At 36.9% G+C, this 24,481-nt stretch overlaps 1 protein-coding gene across 42 annotated transcripts in view; it reads right to left on the bottom strand.

Annotated features, from left to right (window-relative positions):
* The window catches only part of LOC109099286 (receptor-type tyrosine-protein phosphatase delta-like), a 310,570-nt gene that overhangs the window by 163,363 nt on the left and 122,726 nt on the right, over positions 1 to 24,481 (bottom strand). For all 42 annotated transcript variants that reach the window (XM_042728811.1, XM_042728810.1, XM_042728817.1 and 39 more), the window contains exon 6: positions 15,544 to 15,592. The gene's annotated coding sequence lies outside the window, so the exon portion shown is untranslated. The remainder of the gene's footprint in view (positions 1 to 15,543; positions 15,593 to 24,481) is intronic.

Raw genomic sequence — 24,481 nt, 5'->3', positions numbered from 1 at the left:
TACAAATCTCTCCCACGCCCACCTTTCGGCAAATCGGATCACTCTTCCATTCTGCTGCTGCCTGCTTATAGGCAGAAACTGAAACGGGAAGCACCCGCCCTCAGGACAATTCAGTGCTGGTCGGACCAATCAGACGCTATACTACAAGACTGTTTTGATCACGTGGACTGGGACATGTTCCGGGCAGCATCTGATGACGACATAGACACGTACTCAGAAACTGCAACTTGTTTCATCAGGAAGTGTGTAGAAGATGTAGTGCTGACAAAAACAATCCACATCTACCCCAACCAAAAAACCGTGGATTAATAGCGATGTTCGAGCAGCCTTGTCAGCGCGGACATCCGCTTTTAAATCCGGAAACGCTGATGATCGCAAACAAGCCAGTTACGATCTCAGGAAATCCATCAAAGCCGCAAAAAGACAATACAAAAACAAAGTTGAAGAACAATTCAACACCAGCGATGCAAGAGGCATGTGGCAGGGAACCAATAAAATCACAGACTTTAAAGGGAACAAAAACCAGCTACTGTGAACATTGCCGCCTCTCTACCGGACGAGCTTAATAACTTTTATGCTCGTTTCGAGGCTCACAACACCGCCCACACAGAGAGCGCTCCCGCAGCTGCTGCAGAAGAGGTGAGTGCACTCTCCGTCTCTGTCACGGTGTAACCCGATCCTTCCGACGGGTGAATATCCGCAAGGCAGCGGGTCCTGATGGCATCCCAGGCCGTGTGCTCCGAGCATGCGCATTCCAACTAGCCGGTGTTTTTACAGACATTTTCAACCTCTCCCTCTCTCTCTCTGTGGTTCCCTCGTGCTTCAAAAAAAAATCCACCGTTGTGCCCATACCAAAGAAAAATAAAATCACATGCTTGAATGACTGGAGGCCTGTTGCTTTCACACCCATCTTCAGTAAGTGTTTTGAGAGACTCGTCAGAGACTACATCTGCTCTGTGCTGCCTGTCTCACTGGATCCGCTACAATTTGCATATCGTAGCAACCGTTCTACAGACCATGCTATTGCTTTCACTCTACACACTGCTCTCTCCCACCTGGAAAATAAGAACACCTATGTGAGAATGCTGTTTGTGGACTACAGCTCAGCATTTAACACCATAGTGCCTGCCACACTTGTTGCGAAGCTCCAGACTCTGGGACTAAACAGATCTCTGTGCAGCTGGATCCTGGACTTCCTAACAGGCAGAAGCCAGGTGGTCAGAATGGGCAACAACACTTCATCCCCGCTGACCCTCAACACTGGTGCTCCTCAGGGCTGTGTCCTCAGCCCGCTCCTGTACTCCCTGTACACACATGACTGTACAGCCACACACAGCTCCAACGTCATCATCAAATTCGCTGATGACACAACGGTGATAGGCCTGATTACCGACAACGATGAGACGGCCTACAGAGAGGAGGTGAGCACCCTCAAAATGGTGTCAGAAGAACCACCTCTCGCTAAACATCGACAAGACCAAGGAGCTGGTGGTGGATTTCAGGAGACAGAGCAGAGAAAACACACACCCCCATCACCATCGACAAGACACCTGTGGAGCGGGTAAGCAGCTTCAAGTTCTTCGGTGTTAACATCAGTGAGGATCTCACCTGGTCTACACACACTGATGCAGTGCTGAAGAAGGCACATCAACGCCTCTTCTTCCTGAGACGGCTGAGGAAGTTTGGAATGAGCCCCAGCATCCTCAGAACATTCTACACCTGCACTATAGAGAGCATCCTGATGGGCTGCATCACTGCTGGTTTGGAAACAGCACCACTGGCAACCGCAAAGCTCTGAAAAGGGTCGTGCGAACTGCCAGCCACATTGTTGGAGGTGAGCTTCCCTCCCTCCAGGACATCTACACCAGGCGGTGTATAAGAAAATCCCGGAGGATCATCAGTGACTCCAGCCATCCTTCCCACAGACTGCTCTCTCTGCTGCCCTCAGGAAGACGTCTCCGCAGCATCCGATCCCGCACTAGCCGACTGAGGGATAGTTTTTTCCCTCAGGCTATCCGACTTATGAACAGTCTGAACTAATACACCCTACAGCATACTCCACAATATGGTATGCCACACACTGCACTTTAACTTTGACAGTTCAACACCGAACTATTTAACACAATAATCTACCTGCTACCACTGGATTCCATCCAATGCACATCCATAACATTTCTTTATCCAGCCCACGTACACTCTGTTGCACCTTAGCATATTTTCATGCGTATATATGTCTACATAATGTAGAATGTGTACATTCTGTGTATAGTGTATAATGTGTAGTGCTAACTGTATGTATGTACATATTGCGTAAAATGTGTAGTGCTAACTGTAAGTATGTCCAATAGTACACTGTGTGTACTGACTATATGTATGTGCATATTGCATATTTTCACCTGTTGAAGTCTGTATGGTTATATGTTAACTGTTTCTGCAAATTTCTGGTGCACGCTCCCAAGAATTTCACTCACCAAGGCACATGTGCTGTGGTGATGTGACAATAAAGTGACTTGACTTGACTTGACTTGACATATTAGCTTATTGCGATTTATTGGATGGAAGATGTGGTAATGTCTAGTTAAGTTTTTGTCTGTGCATCAACTGAAAACAGCATAGATTGAAATTGAGAAAACAATATTATCAACAAAGCCCTAATCAAAACAGCAAAATATTTTCTGTAACGCAGCAAGATCAGGATCGAGCAAATAGAAGTAGCTTAATAACAATCAAAAGCAAAGGAAAGCGTCCAAAATGACAGAAACACAAAGAGACTTTAAAAATGATCTGATGACTGTATTTAAGCATTGTGTTTGCTGTCAGCATTCAAAATAACAATATATGCAGCTTTCCTGATTAAATTTGCATGTCAAATGTAGGCGACGATTTATACAATGTAGCACTTACGGATGTCAAACCCATCAGTTCGCATTTCCCTGAGTCTAAATAGTGGCAGACAGACAGCAGAGCGCAACACAACAACAGTCCTCTGCGTTCATGAGAAGCGAGAGATGAGTCCAGGTGTCAGTTACCGCTTTAACTCAATCCTGCAGCACTGCGCTGTGGTCACGCATCCACTAGAACACGGCTCTGTGCACACGGGTAATTGCCAAGGTCTTTCGGATCAATCAGTATCGATCATACACTTTCCTGCTATTACTTGAGCTGAATGAGTGAAATGAGCTCCAGAGGAACTGAAAACTAAGTCCTGCTTGTGTGACCTCTGACCCCGGTGGACGGTTTCTGCTTATTTTGGTGAATTTACTTTATATTCAATCATTAACAAATTCCACTCTCACTTTTTTTCTGATGGGTCGTGACATTCTGCCACTGAATGCATTTGGAACTAAACTGTAGTTGATCGTCGTTTCACACCGAACTCCACACTCATATAATAAAACAGTTTACACTCACATTAATATTTCATGTCCGCAATGTGTTGAGTATTCAGTATGAATAAAGACATCACAAAATAAAGGCGGATCCTGAACCAGGTTTATTTTGTGAGCGCTACCATCTGACCGCACACAATCCTTTTCATATATGGTCTCTTTTTTGGGAAAAGGTTCAATAAAAACAAAAATGAGGAATAATAATAACTGTAATGATTAAACAATCAGGTCTTTTACAAGCCACTTTGATGTAATATTTTTATCTGTTGATTTTTTTTTCAGGCCAGCAATGGATCCATCCAAATCTCAAGCAAATCTGTCAAGCAAACCCATTTATTTCCCATGTCTTCCAGCCATGCTCACACTTAATATTTCATCTGTCTCTCTTTTTTCCCCCAATGCCACAAGCAATGATAAGAGATCCAGAATACTTTACTTTTCCTCTTTCAACCACACACACACACACACGGAAAAAATGAAAATAGTAGGATGTCCTCATTTCTGCACAGTTTTTTTTTTCTCCTATGTTTAATAAACTGCAATTTTCTTGTATTTCCCAGAATTTGCAGACAGACAAAAAGCATCGTGACATTCTGAGTGGCTATCATTGTGAAGTCGGAGAGCACAATGTTTTAATCTGTCCACCGTGAAGCTGAGTTGTTTTTACATTACCCCACACTCTGAATGATTCTGAACAAGATTCGGCGGCTGGGTTTGATAGTGCTATCGAGTCTTTAATGAAGAGACATTCAGAGTTTTTCATCCTCCCAAAAATATACCCCACTTCTCAAAGGTTTTTCAAAATTCAAACGGTCACTTCAAGCCAGTTTTTACAAATTCAATACAAAGACTAAAGTACACTTAATTTTGTACATGTACACTATGCATTCAGTTTGCATGGTAAAAAAAAATGTATCATTAGCATAATAAGCACATATTGTCCAACTTTTCCAACCTTGCATACAGTGTACAGCTTGCATATGATTCTTGAATTAGTTTGTCCACAAGGTGGCGACACTAAGTATTGTTTCAAAGTAGAAAAAGAAACAAAAAGACAGTAACAATAATCAATAATCAACAAGAATCAACAAGGATAACGAACTACTGAAGACGCAATTGATTACTCGACAGTCATGGTGATGAGCGTTTGCACACATTTAAAAGAGAGCAAAGACATTTTTATCACTCAAAACGTCCAGAGTGAAACAGTGCAAACACTGGAAAAGGATGTAACTTTCCAGTGTGCATACGCTGAGAGCAAGTGTCCGTGCATGATATTAAATGAAGCGTAGTTTGAAAGGTTGTGCGCATACGTTAAGCGATCGCATCAAAACTCAAGTGTACTTTAAAGGTGGAATTTCATTTTAAAGCAATTTCTGAGAAACCCTGTTAAAAGTGGATCAGACCGAGCACCAAAACACACTTGAAGGCAATCAGCAGTAAGGGGCGTGTCTGTTTTGGTGATTTCAAATATCAACAGTGTTTCTAAGAAATTGATTTCTGCAACTTTTTAAATGACTACAAATAGATTTGTATCGCTGTGTTGGGCTGCACACTTTGCATCGGAAAGTCAAGATCTCGCAGGATCTCAGAACCTCGACAATGAGGTCATATTAGTTTGCTCGCGCTGATCCGAACGCCGGCATTTGATTAATCTTGATGAGCGTTTGACGAATTTCAATGCCAGAAAATGAAGGAAAGCTCATTTTTCGGAATCCGTCGGCGAGGCATTGTTTGGAGCTGATTTGAGGGAGGCCGAGGGTTGTGGATTTGATGAGGACATGTTAATATCTACTATTGAAACAAGATAAGATCTTCATTAGTCTTAGCACTAGCACAAGGGAGGTCTTATCGGCGTCTGAGGGGAGCGCGGTAGGAGCTAGATTAGAGGAGAAGGCCGGCTTACACTTCACCGTCAGTCCCGAGGCTTTGTGACGGGGTCAACTTAATTTTGTTCCTCTGATATTAAAAACCTGTTTGAGATAAAGAGTTACTCTTTATTAGCTGCGGAGGGAAGCGGGCGGGAGGACAGAGGACGACTCACCGTTCTCCAGGAATTCTGCGATGACAGGCCGGCCTTCCTCCTGCAGACTCAGAAATATCAGATTTCTCAGAGCTTTTCCTTCATGGGACGCAGCGGGTGTGAAGCACAGGTGACTACTGAATATACAATTGTGATATGGAGTTTGCTGTTTTTATTGAATTATTAAAACTTTAATGACACAGACAGCACAAATATTTGGTTGGAATCACTTCCAGAACTTTTTTTTTTTTCTCGTTTTTTCAGATGATGGACTATAAGAAAAGTAAGCAGCCATTCTTGAGCATTTAAAGTGGCACAAACAACAAAACTGCAGTGAGAGTTTGAAGAAACAGAACGATAATGTGCTTTGGTTTGGACACTGATATACTTATAGTTATAGTTACCGCTACATGTTCCACTTATTTCACCATATTCACTTGATTATATACTCGACCGGCCAGGGATTTTTCTGTTTTGACGTCACACTTACAGTGACTGATAATGTATTTATATCGTGCCAGAACAGAAAGTTATAGATGCATACTGTGCAGAAAATAAATAAATAAATAAATAAATACATACATTTATAATATGGTTTAGGTACGCAGCATTGCACGGCCAAAATTTTTCAACTTGATTGCAATCTGATTTTATACAGTAGCAGTTTAATAAACAATAAGTTAAAGTTAAGTGACTTACATCTTAGACACAATGTTGACTATTTTTGCTCAATTACGCTGTTGAAAATAGTTCCAATCAAAACCACAGACGAACTGTTTTGTGTCTCCGAGCCACACAGCGGTGTTTCGTTTTTGAATGAATTTTATCAATGATTCAGTAACCCATTCATAAAGACAGTAGTCACTTGCTTCATTTCTGAATGAATCAGCCGTTTGAACAAATCTGTTGAATGACTAAATGACTGAATGATTTGGTTTCATATTTAAACTGTCATTGCATTTTCCCAACATTTCTTATTTGTATATTATATATAGTTGAAACATTAATCTTATAAAATTCTTTTGCGTTTGAAATTGTGCAGTGTAAATGCATTTATGGCACATCAGCTTCATCAAACAGTCTGTAAATACATCTGATGCCACTTCAGATGCAGCTTCTGTGTTTCCTTTGCACTGGAAAGATGAAAGAGTTTGTTGATACTGATTTCATTTGAATAGTAAGCTCTACATATTCTTAGTATTCTAACTGAATTCATTTCAACAATGTAAGTGAGAGAACATCTGTTACTTTGTCCAGATTGGGTAATGTTTAATAATGTTATATATATATATATATATATATATATATATATATATATATATATATATATATATATATATGTGTGTGTGTGTGTGTGTGTATGTGTGTGTGTGTGTGTGTGTGTGTGTGTGTGTGTGTGTGTTTCCAAAAAACAAAACAAACAAATAAACAAACAAAACAAATAAATAAATAATATTATTATTTTACTGAATGAATAAAACTTGTGATAAAAGTTATTTATTATTATTATTATTATTATTATTATTATTATTATTATTATTATTATTTATTTATTTAAAAATCTTTTATAATCTTCATTATTTCTCTATGGCATAAAAATAATAACATTGCAATGCTTTTGTGTGTGTGTGTTTGTGTGAGTGTGTGTGAGTGTGTGTGTGTGTGTGTGTGTGTGTGTGTGTGTGTGTGTGTGTGTGTGTGTGTGTGTGTGTGTGTGTGTTTTTCCCCAACATTGCACAGCCCTGCTCTGTGGTCTCCTCTCCATCTAAATGTCTGGGGCCTCGTGAATTCAGAAGTGCTGCTGCTAGAAAAGGCTCCTGTTCTCCAGGAGGTTCATGGAGTAACGTATAATAACAAAATGATCTGGAAGCTTGATTGAGAGTCACTTTTACTGAAAAATAGAGATCTAAAAAAAACCCCCCACATTTTAAAAAAAAAAAAAGGCAAAAAAGAAAATTGCATGTTCCACAAAATTGCTTCTCACATTTTAAAAACCTAAGCATTATGATTTGAAGTCCGACACACGGCACTCATTAGAATCCATACTTTCTTGAGTCAATCAAGACAAATCTCTGTACAAGCTCTTCTCTCTTCAGTTAAAGTGGACTAAGAGCGAGACGCAAATTAACAAGACCTCCATTAAAGCCTCAAATCACTTCATACAGAATAACACACACTCAGAGACTTTCATATCAAGCTGAGTAAATTGCTCTTGAGTGACGTACTGAATGAGATTATTAAAACATTTGATATTTTCAACAATGTAAAATAATTTGGGCCCCGTTCTTATCTGACTGGAAGTTTACCAGAACTGAGACTTTTCCCAGAACTACTTCAGAGTTTCTCTCAAAGAACCTGCAGCTCATTGCAAGCTCACCTGATTACAGTTCATCATCTCATGCTGGGTGGATTACAAACTCTTGTCCGTTACTGATTATATATTACAGATTATATGATAAAAAGTCATTTAAATTACTCATATTAGGTAATGTACTATAACTACTTTTTAGATTACTTTTATATTACTTTGTTTTTGGCCAACTTTACATTTATCATTAAATATTGATATTATTCTTATTGATATTTAAAAAAAAAAATAAAATAAGAGAAAGAAAATATATTAAATTTTTTATATCAACATCAAAAAATGCATTAAACATGACATTAGTGAGCTGACCGTGAGTGAATAGCTCAGCTATTTCCCCTCAAACGCATAAGTCTGGTTTACAAATGTATTTATACAACATACAGTCAAAGATAAATGGTATGACACAGTAGGATTTTTTTGAATCAATAAATTATGAATAATTGACTGCTCTATGAATTATGAACAAGTACTTAATTTTTAGAATCTGTTTAGAATCCACGTATGTTTACATGTAATCAGTTACTACCAGAACTGATAAATTACTATATATTTAAATTAATCTGACACAATCTAATAAATGGACAATTGTTCAAGGACCAAAAAAAAAAAAAAAAAAAAAAAAAAGACGTTAAAAAAAAAGTCTCAAAGACTGATGGACTGACCAAACAAATGCTTGCTGCAAAAATTTGGTGTAATAAATATTGTATATTAAATGATTATTACACGGTAAAGAGCGGCATAGCCATTCTCCTAAACATAAAAAAAAAAAAAAAAAAAATTATTTAACAAAGTAAGTCATATGCTGATGATTTTCCTCTAAAGTCTGGCTCTTTAAGCACGGATGAAATGTCGTCCTCAGACAAGAACTTTCAGAAACAGCAGCAGTGAAGACGTAAATCCAGAAGTAGGTCTCAGTTTAGTGAACTCTGAGCGGAGGAAGATTGTTTTCTTAATTAAAGATGCATTGTGAGTCCCGCAGGACACAGTCAGGTGCGTAAGCTTGACCTGTTTTCATCTGAAGATGATTTTAATGTGTGCACATCTGTTTGCGCTGCATCTGCTGTCGAGCGTTCGTTCTGTCGTTTCTCATTTTGTCACTCGTCTGTAACAGTTTGTTTAAACCCTTGCGCTGTATTATCTAGCTTGAGTTTCATGTGGAAATTCTGTTAAAGATGGTTCAGCTAAAAATTAAAATGATCATTACTTACTCACTTTCACTTTATTGTTTCCATAAAAACCAGGGGCTCGTTCTTCGTACGTCGCTTATTAAATCCCAGATGAAATGTCACATCCCAGATGACATCATCGTGCTAATCAAGATCTGGCTAATTCGGTTCTTCGAACGCACCTGTTGTTGATGATTAGTATGGCTGGATTGAGTTATCTGAGATAATTGCACATTCATGGGTTGGTTTGAAAGGGGTTATGTATCGATACTCGAAACCACGATCAGCAGTGCAGCGATTGACTGGCGGCAAGACAGCAACCTAATGACGTCATATAATTAAAAAAGACACCTGACGAAAAACTTGACATAATTCTGGACTTTTATAAGGAAACAGCCAAGCGAACAAAACTAAATGTTATAATAGATAAAAGCTGAAAGAAAGTGGAAGAAAGATAAGCTCCAAGTATCCTATGAAATGATGAAACATTGCATGGTGAGCTACCAGCACTCTGTTAAGGCTGCTAGGGAAAAATATTTTTCTAACCTGATAGCAAAGCATGCTCACAGTCCAAAGACTCTGTTTAGTACAATACATAATGTACTAAATCCAAATTCACTCTCATTTCCTGATGCTACACCTACAATTTGTGATTCATTTTTGATTTTTTTTTTTTTTGTGGATAAAATTAATACTATTCGTTCTTGTATCCCCAAGTTTGATTTGAACGCACCTGTCAATGACCCATGTTCGGCCTGCTTAACTGAGTTTGAGCCTATTTCTTCTACTTTTCTTGTAGAGCTTTTCAATAAAATGAAGCTTTCCTCTTGCTCCTTGGATGTGGTGCCTCCACGTCTTTTTAGGGAAGTGTTATGTGTACTTGAACCTTTTGTTTTAACAATTATAAATAGCAGCCTATCTCAAGGCACTGTTCCATCAATTCTGAAACACGCAGTAGTGAATCCACTCCGCAAAAAGGCCAGTTCAGATCCTTATATTTTAGATAACTATGGTCCAATTTCAAAATTAAATTTTTTTATCAAAAGTAATGGAAAAAGCTGTTTTCCATCAATTGACGGTATTTTTAAGTGAGAATAATTTGTTAGATAAATTTCAGTCTGGTTTCAGACAACATTACAGTACTGAGTCAGCTTTGCTGAAGGTGTTGAATGATCTTTTGCTGGCTGTGGATTCGGGTAACTGTGCAATTTTGTTCCTTCTGGACCTCAGTGCTGCATTTGAAACAATTGATCATGCTATCTTGCTTGAGCGGTTGAGTAATTGCGTAGGTATTCAAGGTACCGCATTGAATTGGTTTAAATCGTATATTTCTGATAGAACATTTTCTGTGGAGATTGGGAATTTTTCTTCCTCTTCTGTACCATTAACTTGTGGTGTACCTCAGGGGTCTATTTTGGGCCCGCTGTTGTTTTCGCTGTATTTGCTCCCTTTAGGCTCGATTTTTTGAAAGCACAATATTCCATATCACTTTTATGCGGATGATACACAGGTGTATCTCCCTTTAAAAAATGGGGATAATTATGACATGAAGTCTTTGTTGAACTGTCTTGAGGAGGTAAGAGGCTGGCTGGCAGCTAATTTTTTTTAACATTTAATGACTCTAAAACCGAAATTGTAGTTTTTGGATCACCAGCTTCTAATATACAGAATAAAAAAAACAACTGGGTCCTTTAAGTGAGAATTCTCATGCTTATACCAAAAATCTGGGAGTGATTTTTGATAACGGCCTTAAATTTGACAAACAAATTAACTCAGTGGTGAGGAGTAGCTTTTATCATTTGAGATCTATTGCAAAATTAAAAGCATTTTTAACAGTAAAAGATTTGGAGACAGTGATTCACGCCTTTATTTCATCCAGGCGTTTATTATTGTAACTCGCTGTACCTTGGGGTGGCTAAGACTTCCTTATCACGCCCACAAATGGTACAAAACGCTGCCGCCAGGCTTCTTACTGGTACTCGAAAGAGGGAACATATTTTACCTGTTCTTGCTTCGCTTCACTGGTTAATACCGTTGCATACCGTGTCAAGTTCAAGGTATTGTTGTATGTGTTTAAGGGGTTAAATGGCCAAGCTCCTCAATACATTACAGACCTTCTCCACCGGAAATGTTCTAGATCCTTAAGCTCCTCGAACAAGTTGATGCTCACTGTGCCATGATCTAGACTGAAATTAAAAGGTGATCGTGCCTTTTCTGTTGCTGCTCCGCGTCTGTGGAATGATTTGCCGGAACACCTAAGGTTGCCTTCCAACTGTTGATAGTTTTAAATCTTCACTAAAGACTTATTTTTTCTCTTTGGCTGTGGTTAAATGTAATTTTATGATGTGTTTTTATGATGGGTTATGATGTGTTTGTGTCTGCTGATGTATTTATGTATTTTATATGGTCTGAACTGATTGTACAGCACTTTGGTCAGCAGTGGCTGTTTGAAATGTGCTCTATAAATAAAAGTGCCTTGCCTTGACTAGATAAATTAAATGTGCACTGTTTTTATTTTATTTTAATTTACATGATTCTCAATTATTTATATTCACGAGTTCTAATATTAATACAGGCTTTACATTTGTATTTCAATGTAGTAATTAGCAATTCATTTAATTTTATATTTGAACAGATTTGTTATGTGACAGCATTAATGAAAGTTTCTTAAAGGTCGAGATCATGTAATCTGCGTCTCCTGCGCTCCATCAAGCCACGCCCATAATATCTGTCATCACTCAAATTAATGCACGACTCTATTATCTGTATAGCATGTGTGTAAGACTCGGATACAGTTATGAAGTTATAATTTAATGACAAATAAATCTTTCAGTGAGTAAAACTGGCTGTGTTTAAGACTACATGACATTATTATATTATCTTTAAATTCATTTTTTAATTATTATTATTTTAAATTATTGTCGCTGGATCAGTAGGATGCTCTTGTTATAAAGTATCGGTGGTAGCGGACATATTTTAAGTATTAATTCTGCTTAAAAAGATACGATCTAATCCTGTTTACATGAAATAAGCTGAGCAGGTTTAAGTTTACGGACCTGTTGCTATGACAACTACTCTGGGATGAGCTTCGAAGAACCAAACTATTCAAAATCATGCTAAATCATTAACAATCAAATCCAGCTAACTAAGTTAGCGACATACGAAGAACGGGACCCATCTCTCAAGCTTGAGTCCAAAAAAAAAAATAATAATAATAATAGTTAAATAAAAAAAATATATATATATATATAATGTATTTTATTATATATATATATATATATATATATATATATATATATATATATATATATATATATATATATATATATATATATATATATATATATCGCATTATTGTGTTTATTAATATTTTAAATTACCTTTTAATTTTTTAGTTTTAATTTATCTTCAGTAAATTTGTTTATGTTTACATTTGACATTTATTTATTTTATTATTATTATTATTATTATTATTATTATTATTATTATTATTATTATTATTTTACAGTCTTTTACAATACTTGTATTTAGTTTTAATAAGGGCTTGATAAAAAATAAATAAATTATAAATCCAATCCGTTCCCTCTGAGCAGAACTGATATTTTAACGTTTCTGTTCCTCTGTATTATAATCGTTCCGAAACCAGTTTGCCTAGAAAAAATAATGATTAATAACATTATTTTGTAAACTTTTTCTTTTGCTTTGCACTTTTGACAGTTCACAGAATATAACAGTTGTGCAAAATCAAAGACGGTGCTGTCCGCTAAAAAACATATATTTAAATAAAATCAAAAAAAAAAAAAAAAAATAGAATTTTAAATTAGAAAATTAAAAAAAATAAATAAATAAACAAACACATTTGCCGGCACGGCAACAAATTGAGCAGCTTTTAGATCTCGTTGGTCTAATTTTGTCAAGACAAATTCAGCTGCTGGCGGCTCTCCTCTTTCTCTCTGTTGATGTTTCTCCTGTTGTGTTTTTTTTTTTTTTTTTGAGTAGGTCATCCAATAACAGAAATTAGTGATTTACACCAATATGTGATGCTGCTGCTGGGCAATCAACCCTGTTTGTGGAGTAAATGAAGACATATATTATGATAATATAAATGACCCTTTCAAAGCTCGGTGAAGGTATACTGCCAGTTAGCGATATGGGCTCCGTTTGGGCATGAGGTTGTGGGTTCGCACACACATTTCAAAATTATATAAATATCCACAGGGTTGGATTTAGCTTGCAATTTGGATTAGTTTTTTAAAGATCCTATGAGTCCTGATAAATGTAATTACAACTATTTCTGAAGTGTTTCTTGTTGAAAAGCACTCTTACCACAATGTTTTTCTGTTGGACTTAGGTGTTATATTTGTATTTATTTATTTTTTCTCTGCTCTGTTAAAAGCTGTTAAATTATTAAGCAGTGTCTCTTGTAGTTTTTTATCCTTGTATTTTATGTGGTGACAACTGGGAGGTGCTCTGGGCAGGTATTTTTCTTTCTTGTTTTTCTTCCCTCACATGAAGTATGTAATGTTGCTAAGCGAAAGTAAAATTTTCACACAAGTTTGTTGTGTTCTAACAGGAAACAGTTATGTGTCTTTATTTAAAATCAACACTTTCTCACATAACACAGTGCATTTCACGCGTTAGATACGTCAGCCGTACTACTGGAATTCCTGATTGGTTGACAGCAAATTTCAAATATAAAATGGGACAATAAAATAACGTTATTAACCGTTTAATGGCCATTTCAAATCTTTGATTCTGTTTGGAACTATAGAATTTTATTTTGTTTCTAGTTCTGGTTCTGTTCCTGTCAAAATTTTATTCATTTCTGGTTTTCGTTTTCATTCCTTGAACCAGTTCAGAGGCCTGGTTTTAATTTGCTTTTACTTTGCTTTCAGTATTATTAATTTTAACATTTCAACTCACAAACAAAAATTGAAAGTGTTACAGTGTCAACTAATAAAAAATAAAATATAAATATAAAAAAATATTACATGTAATATAAATACAAGTATTAGGTTAGAAACCTAAACTTTTTATTTTATTTAAGATGCGAATGGTTGTTATGCTGTTATGCAAACACAATAATGTGAATTAAAAAAATAAATAAATAAAAAAAATAAATATATATATATATATATATATATATATATATATATATATATACACTGTCGGACTGCTGGGATTGTTTGGGAGATGCTTCAGTATAGAGTTAAAAATAAATAATAAAGAAATTAATAAATATAAAAATAAAACCAACAACAAATCAGTGTGTGTGTGTGTGTGTGTGTTATAAATTATCTGAAATAATTTCTTTAGTTGAGTTTTATTTGCATGTGAAGTTTATTCAGCAGTATAGCATATATCATTTCTGACATCTAATTCTTCAAACTAAAAAAACTTATCCGTCAATAAATCCCTGTAAGAGCAGGATTCGTGTGCGGATCTCAAAGCAAACTGAGGAAGTTGGTGAAGTTGTGTAATGAGTTATTCTGGAGAAGTTTCCATGATTCCATAATGAAGATAATTAACTTCAGAGAGCCGCGTCTGGACCGCTGGCTCGGGTTTTTAAGGGAAATGAAGAGAAGAATTCAATTATCGGAGTTTTCTGAATCGTGACTGTGCAGAAATAATTATCTCTCGTGTTTTTGTGCATATGTTAATTAGACCTTTAGAGTCAATAGAAGAACAATGTTGAGACACGAATCCGGTAAAGAGAGAAGGGTAGCGGCTAAACGAATTCAGTGAAGGAAAACGAGGCTACAGAGGCAGGATCTGGTGAATCTCGCTGGTCTGCGGTGAATCCAGGTCTCTGTCGAGCCGGAGGAGCTCTGATCTCTCACACATTCATCTCAATGACAGCTGCTTGGCTGGAGTCACCTGTGCTCACTACTGCTGCCAGACTCTTCTGAGCCAATCACACGAGCTCTGAACGTCACGTGACCAGTGACACTCTCAAACATCCACTGTTCAAAACTCTCTCTCTGTGTGTGTGTGTGTGTGTGTGTGTGTGTGTATATATATATATATATATATGATAGATATGCATTTCCCCCCCAAATCATGCAATGCTACTGTCTCAAACTTCACTACAGAATATGATTTTAAAGAATTGATTTTAAATAAAACAGGTTAAATGAACTGTCAAGAACAGCAGGGAGGAGAGGACCTGAAAGAAGACAGTGAGTGTAATGAGGGTCTTGTACTTGATTAAAGATGAATGTGAGTGTGTGTGGGGCAGATCTGTTCAGATGACACACGTTCTGAAGCGGATCTGAGGCCAATGAACACAAGTGATCGATCATCAGCAGATCTCAGCAACATCTGCAAGATGTCAAGATCCAACACAAGAACCGACAGCACATTACAGAGACGAGAGTGTGACGAATCAGCGCTGATCAGCGTCTCCGCGGGACGTCTTCAGAAACACACACACAGTCACAGATCTATCAGAGCCTTCAGCCAGATTCATCTTCTGTCTCTGATGTCATCACAACCAAACTAACCACCACTAACTCACCAACCACGAGCCTCAAACACTGTGTGTGTGTGTGTGTGTGAGAGAGAGAGAGAGAATATGAATGTGTGTATTGATCTTACTTTGAGGTTGCAGGAACAAAAATCAGTGGAACATTTTCCCTCCGGAGACCTGCACAAAAACACATCATTATCATTAGCATTCAAAAGTTAGAAATATTTTTAAAGAAGTCTATTCTGCTCTCCTCTGCAATAATCTAATAAAAAATACAGCAAAAATACAGATATATTATTAGAATGTAAAAGAGATGATTTCTGTGTGAATCTCTGTTAAACTGTAATGTATTTCTGTGATGTGCAGCTGTATTTTCAGCATCATTACTCCAGTCTTCAGTGTCACATGATCTTCAGAAATCATTCTAATATGATGATTTGCTGCTCAAGAAACATTTCTGATTATTATCAATGTTGAACACAGTTTAACACAACAATATAAATTGTGGAAACCGTGATACATTAGATTTTTTTAGGATTCACAGATGAATAGAAAGTTCAGAAGAACAGCATTTATTTGAAATATAAATATTTTCTAGTATTATAAATGTCTTTACTGTCACTTTTGATCAGTTTAATACATCTATTGGTCACTGATCTGTCATACGAACACGCTAATGTGTGAGAACAATGACACAGTCTTGATTTGTAAGTGAACTACTCCTTTAATCACTGATATAGCACTGATATACGGTGTAATTGTTATGATTTTTCATCTGTATTTTGTAGAAATAAAAATGTGCATAATGACAAATCATTTGAATTTCATTTGGCAGCAGTCTGAAAAGTGACTCTGACATTTTAGGATAATTGTACCGTAGCATTATTATTTTTCATTAGAAGTATTGATTATATGCTTGGAGGAACACAAAATGTGACCGTCAAATCTCAAAACGTGTAAATTTAGGATTAATGGAGGCACGTTTCTGTCTGGATAGAAATTACACTGTCAGATCAGTGTGTAATTCTTTCACTGGGAAGTTGCCTGTGTGTCTGCATTCATAACTGTCCTCTTAAAACTGATCCACATCAACAGCAGTAGCATCAAGATTAAGGGTTTAAGGCAAATGAAATTCTCTGTATCAGCATCTCTGGGTTCAGTTTCTGGATGACTAAGCTTTTAAATTTCATTTCAAATATCCAGAAACATCAAGGGCTGTTATGATGTTTTACTACACTGAGATGCCAATTCTGTCCCCATAATACTAATAAAACCTGTACATATTGTACATATATACACGCTGAAAAAAACAAACAAAAAACAAAACCAAAAACAAATCAGGCACAATGCATGGACATTATTTAGGTGAAGTGGATGATCTGTGACTTTGTGAAAGTGACGTGACGTGACCCATACTCAGAACTGGTGCTCTGCATCTAACCCATCCAAACTGCACACACACACCGTGAACACACACCCGGAGCAGTGGGTATCATTTATGCTGCGGCACCCGAGGCGCAGTTGGGGGTTCGGTGCCTTGCTCAAGGGCCCCTCAGTCGTGGTATTGCCGGCCCGAGACTCAAACCCACAACCTTAGGATTAGGAGTCAAACTCTCTAACCACTAGGCCACGACTTCCCCCAGTAATCCTGAGAAGTCCAGAGCAGAGCTGTCGTGGAGACTGTGTCAGGTCTGTGTGGTGAGTTGACTGTGTTTGTTGACATACACATTGCAGAATAATTCTAATAGAAGAAGAGGATCATATATTTTTTTTTTTTTCTCACAGTCCACAAGACAATATAACAACTGAATTTACAAAAATATTACCCACCCTGTATAAGTGAGATTCAGAATTTTAAAAATAACATAAATCCTCCAGCTGCTTCAATAGAAAAAAAAGGAATAGCCTATATATATTTTATCTTATATGTATATATGAAGAATTCATTTGCAAAAAAGATAAACGCCGCTTAAAAAAGAAAAAAAGAAAAAAATAACTGATTGCCATGCATTATTCTCCACATAAAGCGCAATCTGAACCCTAAACACATTTTGTCAAAAAAAAAGCCAATTTTGTCCACTTTCAAGGCATCTTGAGTTCATGTTATACTCTAGTGGCAACCTCCCGCTCTCTCTAGTGAAACCAACATGGAAGTGACTAAAACTGTAATTCATCGACTAGCCGCTACACCAGCGGTTCTTAATTCCAGTCCTCACGCCCCCCCAGCTCTGCATATTTTGCACGTCTCTCTTTGTTAACACACCTGATTCAGATAATCAGCTTGTTAGAAGAGAGCTCCGTGCATGAACTGTATTCCCATTGACATGCTCCCTACACAGTGTTCATTGCTCCCTACTCCCTGAGCAGGGGAAATCTGTTGAAGTTTACCTCACTTTGGAACATTCATATTGGATCTTAGTGCTGCGTTCGACACTATTGACCACACCATTCTTTTGCATAGACTAGAAAACGTTGCTGGCATTAATGGAAGTGCATTAGCATGGTTTAAATTATACTTGTATGACTGCCATCAATTCATAGAAGTGAATGAAGAGGTATCATATCGTTCACAAGTGCAGTATGGAGTACCTCAAGGCTCAGTACTAGGGCCGTTACTCTTCACACTTTACATGTTACCCTTGGGAGATAACATCAGGAAACACAGTGTTAGCTTTCACTGTTATGCTGATGATACTCAGCTCTATATTTCTTCGCGGCCCGGCGAAACATACCAATTTAAAAAACTAACAGAATGCATAGTCGATATAAAAAAACTTTATGACCAGTCTGAAAAAACAGAGGTGAAAAAAAAACAGAGGTGTTAATTATAGGGCCTAAAAGCTCTGCATGTAATGACCTAGAACGCTGTCTAAGACTTGATGGCTGCTCTCTCAATTCTTCGTCATCAGTTAGGAACCTAGGTGTGCTATTTGATAGCAACCTTTCCTTAGAAAGCCACGTTTCTAGCATTTGTAAAACTGCATTTTTTCCATCTCAAAAATATATCTAAATTACGGCCTATGCTCTCAATGTCAAATGCAGAAATGTTAATCCATGCGTTTATGACCTCAAGGTTAGATTATTGTAATGCTCTATTAGGTGGTTGTTCTGCACGCTTAATAAACAAACTCCAGTTAGTCCAAAATACAGCAGCTAGAGTTCTTACTAGAACCAGGAAGTATGATCATATTAGCCCGGTCCTGTCAACACTGCACAGGCTCCCTATCAAACATCGTATAGATTTTAAAATCTTGCTTATTACTTATAAAGCCCTGAAAGGTTTAGCACCTCAGTATTTGAACGAGCTCTTGTTACATTATAGTCCTCCACGTCCGCTGCATTCTCAAAACTCTGGCAATTTGATAATACCTAGAATATCAAAGTCAGCTGCGGGCGGCAGATCCTTCTCCTATTTAGCGCCCAAACTCTGGAATAACCTACCTAACACTGTTCGGGAGGCAGACACACTCTTGCAGTTTAAATCTAGATTAAAAAACCATCTCTTTAACCTGGTTTACACATAACACACTAATATGCTTCTAATATCCAAATCCGTTAAAGGATTTTTAGGCTGCATTAATTAGGTAAACCGGAACCAGGAACACTTCCCATAACACCCGATGTACTTGCTACATCGTTAGAAGAATGGCATCTACGCTCATATTAGTCTGTTTCTCTCTTATTCCGAGGTCACCGTAGCCACCAGATCCAGTCTGTATCCAGATCAGAGGGACACTGCAGTCACCCGGATCCAGTATGCATCCAGCCCAGATGGTGGATTAGCACTTAGAAAGATATATATATATACATACATATATATATATTTATATATATATATATATATATATATATATATATATATAACACAATAGTATATATATATATATATATATACACACACACACACACACACACACAAAAAATACTTCAGTGGATATCCACAATTAAACATGGATTTGTTTGAGTTACCGCAGGAGGAAGTTCATTGTCTTTTGCATGCTAATATGTATGTATGTGTGTGTGTGTTTAAAATGCTACTTTATGATGCCTCTCATGTTGTTAAAATTATTAACGTGAATCCAGCCAGCCTCAAGCATACTGCACTAACATTAAGACATGGAGATGTGATCAGAGCAGAAACTCCTCACCGAACGCTCATAACAGACGTCACATCTGCGCTTCACAGCCATTGGCTGCCAGACAGAGTTTTCACATCTCATTTGCATTAAGTTTGCCGCTGAGAATCCCAAATTGTGGGATTCCCAGCGGCAAACTTAATAAATTTTCTCAGCTTTTACAGAGAATCAGTGTAATACTTTTCTTTTTTATTGATTACTTTTTATAAACTCTTATGTTACTTTTTTCTTCTTCTTCTTTTTTTTATTTTTATTTTTTTACTTTAAGTTTTACTTTTATGGTTTCTTTTTATTTTACCCTTCTCTTCTGTACAGCACAGCATCAACTTTTGTTGTGTTTGTTTGTGTCTTATAAAGAAATTAAATGAATATGTCAACTCTGCTCTGAGCTGGTGGACACTTACAGTCATTTTTGTGACACATGAATATCATATTATTATATTCATTTACATAGAATATTCAAAGCAAAGCATTACATTCAACAAAAATAAAAATACTGCTGAAGAAACATTAAAACATGAAGTCTTTTCGGCAACACAGCTTTTAACACCCAAATGGCACTCTGCTGAACGTCATCCTGTGTATTTAGCACAATTAAGCATGTTTAACCAATTAGCCTATTTTAGGGTCGTCTGATGTGCTCTTTATTTGCCAAAGTCACATTTGCATTCAGGTTAATATCAGTCGACCAGTACAATTTTTTATAAATACAGATCAATGCATTTTTGCTCAGCCAGACACTGTAGTTCCCAAACCGGACAAAATAATGTTGCTTTAATAATAAAAATACCATCTTAAAAAAGTAAGTAAGGTTAAAAGTAGGGTTGTCAGACTCCACAAATGTCCGGTCTGCTTTATATCCGCTGTGGCTGTTGCGTGTTTTTAGCGGACTGAAGCCACATCGCTCTGTATTATCAGTTCAAATCTGCCGCCACTGACGTTACGAGAGCCAATGACGGCAGTCGATGGGCGGAGCCTCGGCACAGCGGAACCGAAGAAGCTCCTGCTGATTTGAAGTCTGCTTTATTTATCCATAATATGATAACTAAATGATAATAATAATTGTATTCACATTGTCGGACAAAGGAGCAGGTGAGTCAAAACGTGTAAATAAATCTGTTTCAGTCAGTCATACTGCTGTTGACAAGCTGCGAATCACACGTCTAATTAAAGCCTGAACTGCTCCTATAAACAAACAGTAGTCAGGATAGCATAGCAACACCCTGGAGACCATACCTTATTCACACACTGTCTGATAATAGATGCTGTACTAATACAACGTGCCTGGTGGAGGTTTCCCTTGAAATTGTAGCACTTCATTAAAAAAAAAAAAAAAAAATAACACTATTTTTCTATTATTTTTATATTCTGTCTATTCCTTTTCTTTTTGTTTATTATACAATTTACAAAAGCAAAAAGGCCTCTGACACTAGCTTGCTCTGTTCTTTTTCTATCCTGTCTGTTTTCTTTTATTTATTATATAATAAAAAAAAAAATATATAGTACTTGCGTATCATTGCTCTTTTGTTGATTTTGATTGCTTCCATTGTCCTCATTTGTCACTTTGGATAAAAGCGTCTGCTAAATGACTTAAATTCAATTTGTCTTGTATTATGTCTGTGTTCTTGCTTAATAATACATATTCATCTTTTGATTATTGCTGTTGCCTCGATTAATTCTGTGTGTGATTTTTACTTTCCAGCCCATTTTAGGCCAGCAATATAATAATTTTTAAACAATAGTTATAGGCTATTTTAATAATTATAGGTTATTTTAATGTCAAGTTAAAATTTAAATTTAAACAATGTTATTTGAATAATTTTATTGTTTAAAAAAACACTCATTTTGATGTTGATTAACATACAAAGCACATGTAAAGCATTTGATTATCATTTTAACTGAAGTGCTTTTTGATATATTTATTTAAATGTAATATATATTTCAAATATACTAAATTACTACTTCATCATTACAAATGTGCAATAACAAATATATTTATATTAGTGCTGTCAAACAATTAATCGTGATTAATTGCATACAAAATAAAAGTTTGTTTACATAATATACGTGTGTGTTCTGTGTATATTTATTATGTATATATATATAGCCCACATGTGACAGAAGTTCATTTGCAAACAGGAGGCATTTGACTTTCTCTCTCATTTCGGCTTTAATTTGTGCCCCTTCACAGTGAAATTAACCCCTCTTCATTTCCCATCACTGTCAAGAGCGGGTCGCCATGGAAACGGTTACCGTGGCAACAAAGGGAGGCGGCGACCGTCGATCCTCCTCCTCTGAGCTCTGGATGAGGGGCTCGTTACAAAAATGGGCTCAGCCATGTTGAATTAGCACTAATTAGGATAATTACGCTCAGTCTCTCTCTGCTGGGGAAAATGGCTTCTGTATAGAGTGGATGAATAAATTAGACAGAGAGCCACGGCACTGCAGCGTTCCTCAATCACAAGGCATTGTGGGCGATGCCCGAGCAGGCCGAGCCGCACGTTTACGCTACAGCCGTACAGATCTCGGCTGTTTTAACGCGTTCTGCTGCGACACCTCCAGTAAACAACTGAAGCGCTGTGATGTTCCAGAAGAGCTGGAGGAGCTCCAGAGATGCTCTCAGAGCTTTGGCACACAAACACCTTTAGCTGCGAGCTGGATTCGTCCAAATATTTCCTCTGTGTGTGTGTGTGTGTGTGTGTGTGTGTGTGTGTGTGTTCCACATCAAGTTTTGCAGTCATTATGTTCTTGGTGTGATAATGCAGCAGATATGATGTGGAACAACTACAAACATTAAATCCACACAGACTCCCTGAGTATCCACTATAAAATATATATATATATTAAAATGTAATGGTGAAAGACTATACGAATGCTAGAGTAGAAACCCAGTCACTGGTTAACAGTAGGGTCACTTCTATACACGGTAAACAGCTGTAATCTCAGATCACAGGGAACACCCGGCGAGGTTCTCTCACATCATGAACAAACACTCTTCCAGTAACGTTAACAGAATGCTTCTTCAAAGTTATCTCGTCTTTGATAATGTTCTCCAGAGCAGTATTATTTTGTATCATTAAAATACTATTAAAGTGTTTTGTTGTTGTTGTTTGATTCCCCGTTAACTTTTGTTAAAGTTTTAGTGATTTTGTTTGTTTGTTTTTTTTTTTTTTTTTTGTCATTTTTGTTGTTTGTAAAATGTCTAAATTGTTTTATTAAAGGAGTCATAGATAGTTTTTTTTTTTTTTTTGAGGTTTACTTATAATGTTAATAAAGTTTGTTTTGCACACACATAAAAAAAATCAAATCAAATAAATAAATAAATAAATTAATTAATTAATTAATTAATTAATATGTATGAAAATGATTATTTTCGACCCTCATTCTGACCCTCTGTCTAAAACAGCCTGTTTTAAGGGGCGTGTCCTTTAAGGCATGTCAGTAATCAGCCGCTGCTATGATTGGCTGACGTCACTACATAGGAAACACAGCTGTCAGTTTTGTTTTGTGTGTGTGTGTGTGTGTGTGTGTGTGTGTTTTACAGTGTGGCCTTGGTCTTATTGCAAATGATTCATCAATACACGTTATTCTGAAGATGGTCTTAATAATCTTTCATCAGAATGTATTAACCTCTATTTCCGCTGACATCCTCAGTCCCTTGTTTTTCAATCCGCCAACCAATCAAAATGAATTCCGCCAACCCATTATATTTTTTTCTTATTATTGAATACTTATTATTTTCTTATTTTCTTCTTGTTGAATACGATTATGTAAAGTGGGTTGTTTCATGATGGGTATAAAATATTCCACACTGAGTTTTACAGTCCTTCTGATGTTTAAGATCGAGTGCAGTAAAACTAAAATGCTGCTGCTTTCTGTGACTTTTGATGCTCTAGTGGTTGAAGTATAAAACGGCAAGTTACTTAATCATTTTAATGTATTACAGGTGTATCGTAGAGAATCGAGGTCAAAAGAAAAACAAAACAAAATTTGAAAACAGATTTGTGATATATTCACTCAGATGATGTTTTAAAACATACAGTAGCTTTAATGCAGCATGAACTGAAACATGCAGTGAGTGTGTGTGTGTGTGTGTGTGTGTTAGATTTACCTCTGCTGACCAAACATCTTCACAATGATAGTAAAACCTGAGATTAGCTACACTGAGACGAAGCCTACGGTCCCCATGAGAAAACCAGCATCATGAACATACGAAACAGCCTCCTAATCAACACTTCAGTATACAGCGTGTGTGAGAGGGTTTAGAGAATATCATTAGCTCAAGATAAAACAGCAGAAGACCCAACATGATAACAGCCAAATGTGTGTGTGTGTGTGTGTGTTTCTTCTGCCTCAGTGCTTCCAGAGATCTTCAGCCAGCAGGAAAGAGAAACAGTTTCAGAGAAGAACATTGACCAGACAGTCAGAGAAATCCAAACTGAGCGGCTGTAAACGGAGGAGATCCGGCCATCGCTCCTCAGCAAACCAGATATTAACAGTGATGATGAGGTTTGGATGAGCAGCGAAGGTAAACGTCTTCAAGAACACACACACACACACACACACACTGCCTGGGGTTTCAGGGCATCAGATGCAGGAAAAGCGAGGAATTAGGGAAGGATTTAATGTGCAGTAAAACACAGCTGAGAGCAAACAGCTCAAGCCGTGCTAATTATCTACAAATTATTATTGAACAATAAAGTGATTGAGCCAACAAACTCTGAAGGGTCCGGTTTCCATCAGACATTAGTGATTATATTCAGGATTTCATTATTTCATTTTTTTTGTGTGTGTGTGTAGATGGTTAAAAGTCGTCAGCACCAACACACTCTCACAGCAATACATCATTACTGTACATTTTGGTAAATGTCAATATGTCAATATGATCTCATTGCAATGATTTCATATGATATTCAATCTTACAATTTAG

The sequence above is a fragment of the Cyprinus carpio genome, chromosome B7 (genome assembly GCF_018340385.1).
Source record: "Cyprinus carpio isolate SPL01 chromosome B7, ASM1834038v1, whole genome shotgun sequence".
Classification (NCBI taxonomy): domain Eukaryota; kingdom Metazoa; phylum Chordata; class Actinopteri; order Cypriniformes; family Cyprinidae; genus Cyprinus; species Cyprinus carpio.
Note: the sequence above shows the minus strand (reverse complement) of the source record. Positions and strands in the feature narration are given on the sequence as shown.